Below are 3,558 nucleotides of genomic sequence, written 5' to 3'. Positions count from 1 at the left end.
CCCAGCCAGGTTCTCCTACAAATGCACCTTGAGCTTCTTTGGAGCTTCTAGAAGGGGAGTGCAGCTACTGTATAATCTTGACCCATGAATGGTACCCCTCCAACTGGGAAGCTCATCCTCTTGGACTGACCACCTAGCTTCGGGAAGGAGGGAGCAGAGAGGGAGGAAGGGAGGAAGGGGACACCTAGCCAGCCAGATCAGACCAATCAACCCTGGCCGATCAATGGGGTGACACGGGTTGCAGACAGATTGCTCTCACATCCAAACCAACCAAATACAATCTAAAACCAACCAAAACCACCCTCAACCAAACCTCAACCGACCAACCTAAACAACCCCGCCTAAACCAAGCAGCCAACCTGCAACCGTCAGCCTACCTACCATCAAACAAAAATGAACAACAAAATAAAACTACATTAAAGAAACAAAACCCTGGTCCCACTTTTTTTCTTTGTGTTTTGCGTCCTTGAAAGTCTTCTTGGAGCCAAAACCCCTCTGGCATTTCTGGGAAACAGTAGTCTCATCGTTGCTCGATTCATGGTGAGCAAATAGAACAGAAAAGTTCTGCTCTCTTGGGAGCCTGGACTTCTGCAGGGCAAGCCCTGACCGAGCCCTGAGGGCTCCATCCAGCAGAGCAGCTCTCTGCAGGGCGCAGACGGGCACACACACCTACACCATGGCTCAGGCAGGGACCCAAGGCCCCATGTTGAGCTGGGCCCTTGGCAGGAGACGGTGGCGGTGGGTGGGGGTCCCAGGGGAGGCCGGTCCCAGCCGCTGAGGCCTAGGAGCACCCCCAGGACCCTGGCAGAAGTAGACTTCCAAACACTTCCTTCCGTGCCTTCGAAATAGGTGCTCGCTTAGGGATTGTCAACAGCACTTGTGGCTACATCCACGGCCCTGCTGTGCTTGCTCACCATACCAAGTGCAGGCTCCCTGGAGGAACGGTTGCTTTCTCCTCTTTGCACTGAGGAAAAGGAGATGTTCCAGGAGGCAGCAGACGTGCCCGCAGCAGCCGGGTCCCTGAGCGCCGCGAGATGCGGCTGAGCTGCCGGGGACTGCGGGTTCTCCAAGGGTCCAGCCCAGCTGGGAGCTCTGCCAGGGCTCTCTCCTACACGCAGCCACCTCACCTCAGAAAACTTCCCCAGCTTTGGCACCTCTTGGCTCTTGCCTCCTCTCGTGCACTGACAGTGGACAAGGCACAGAGTGAAAAGGTGGCCATGAGGGGGACTGCCCAACCTGCCGGCACAGAGACGGGTGGGATCGCACGCACACACGGGCCTGTTCTCATCAGCCTCGCTCCTGCACAAGTCACACTAAACCCAACGCAATCAAGCTTCACCTTTTTATTCAAGATGCCACCTGCAATTTGCCGCAGGAAAAGCAGCAAGATAGCAACATTGTGTCCATTAGAAAACTCTCTGTGTCTGTCCAGGGCAGACGGTTTCTTAACTATCCAGTCATTAGCAGCTGCTTCCAGCAAAAGCAAGCCTTCCAAAGCACGATCTAGAGAGAGCGCAATGGTGGTTTACAAGCCCTATCATGGTTGTAAACAAAATGCGTCACTGGACGGCATGCGTGAAAAAGATTGCACTGTTACCTTCTCCCCATCACATACTGTCCAGAGCTGCACGAGAAGGGCTGATTTGCAAACTGGCCCAGAGCCAACACTTCACTGTGGAAGCCACGGTCACAGGGCACGGGTAGGAAGGTCCCAGTGTTAAACAGCCAAGGAGAGAAAACCCGCTGGGTCCCCAAACCCATCGGTGCCGAAACACCCACTGAGGCGGGAGCTGTCTAAGGAAGAGAAAGTCAAAACAGAGCGAGACATTGTCCCAGGTGCCAGACACAAGGCCCCTTCGTGGAATCGAACGGGAGGTAGTCACGGGCAGTATCACTACTGGAAGGAAGGCTGGACCGGCAACAAATCCGCACTGTATTTTTGCCAAAAAGGGACACGATTAGGTTGATTAGTCCCCTATCTCGTAGGCACGGGGACTGATCCGGGCCCCCCCAGCACCCCAAAGGCTTCTTCCAAAGGGCGCTGGGCGCAGGGGCGGCGGGCGGGGCTGCACACGGGGGCTCTGTCACCCCCATGTCACAATGCCAGCACCCGGCAACGCTGAGGTCACAATGCCCCGGGCAGGATAAAAAGGAGCAGCCCCCCGTGTCCACTGCCAGAGCTGGCCCGGGGGCAGCCCAAACACATCCCAGACGAAGCACTTGGGGAGCTGGCTGGCGGAATCCCAGGGCAGCGGCTGAGGGAGGAAGACCTTGGATGAAGCTACGGGAGGTTCTCCACTGCAAGACAATCTCCTGGCAGGGCCACTTCCCAAACTCATCTGATGCCTGGAAATCCTTTTCCACTGGGTAGCAGTGGCAGGACCAAGGGAAGTCCTTCTTGAGGAGCACTGCAGAGCTCACCATCATCATGCCCTGCAGAGCCAGGGGCAGTAGCTCTAAGAAGTGGGATGCCCAGATGTTGCAAGGGGGCCTAGGGCTCTCACCCGCATCAGAAGCTACGTGCCTCCTTGCCACAAGGTGACGGAGCAAGTGCCGAAGATGGGGCACGCTTCAGGTTATTCAATGCCTTCTGTTAGTGCAGGGATGGGAAGCAACGACATCCGAAATTTCCTCAGCGTCTGCTACTGCTAGGGAAAGGAGGAGGTAGGAACAGAAGGAGAGGAGAGAAGACTTCAGCTGGAAGGGACCTACAGTCATCATCTAGTCCAAAGGCCTGACCACTTTGGGGCTGGCCAAAAGTTGAAACATGGTATTAAGGGCATCGTCCAAATGCCTCTTCAACACTGACAGGCAGGGGGCATCGCCCACCTGGGCTCCGGGAGCCCTGTTCCACCCTGTTTGACCACCCTCTTGGGAAAGAAAGCTTTCCTCTTGTCAAGTCCAAAGCTCCCCTGATGGATGGATGCAGCTTTGAGCCTTCTGCTATTGGCTGCCGGGAAGAAGGGATCAGCAGCTCCCTCTCCATTTTCCCTCCGCGGAAGCTGTAGAGAGCAACGAGGTCGCCTCTCGGCCTCCATCTCTCCAAACTAGACACATCCCAGGTCCTCAGCATCCATGAACCAGAAGAAGCTCTTCTCTCACAGTGGAGTTCTACAGCCCCCACACTCCCTCCCAGATGAAGCTCTGACACAGGAGAAATCCCCTACACCAAGAAAGCCCGCCTGAAAGGTCTACAGCCTAGAAATAGGGAATACAGCGTCACGTGGAGCACCAGGAGTTTCCGGCACTGCTTGCACACAGCAGAGTAGGAAAATGCTCCTGCAGGCACAAGTAGGTCACAGCCCGACTGCGAGCCACAAATGTGATACAGGCAAATGCATTCTGGTGTGTCAGACAAGGCATTGCCAGAGGAAAGGCAAGCCTGGTGCAAAGCCCCGCTGAGAACTCGCCTGGACGACTACGGACATTTCTCATTCCTCGGCTTCAGGAAAGATCAAGTCCAGCTGGGATGAAAGCAAACCAAGACTACGTAGTTGGTTAGGATCACGGAGGGCCTACAGAAGAAGACAACAGCTGCAAGGAGCAAGACCAAGCCTG

The sequence above is a fragment of the Streptopelia decaocto genome, assembly GCF_964273445.1.
Source record: "Streptopelia decaocto genome assembly, contig: HAP1_SCAFFOLD_129, whole genome shotgun sequence".
Classification (NCBI taxonomy): domain Eukaryota; kingdom Metazoa; phylum Chordata; class Aves; order Columbiformes; family Columbidae; genus Streptopelia; species Streptopelia decaocto.
This window is presented reverse-complemented; position numbering follows the sequence as displayed.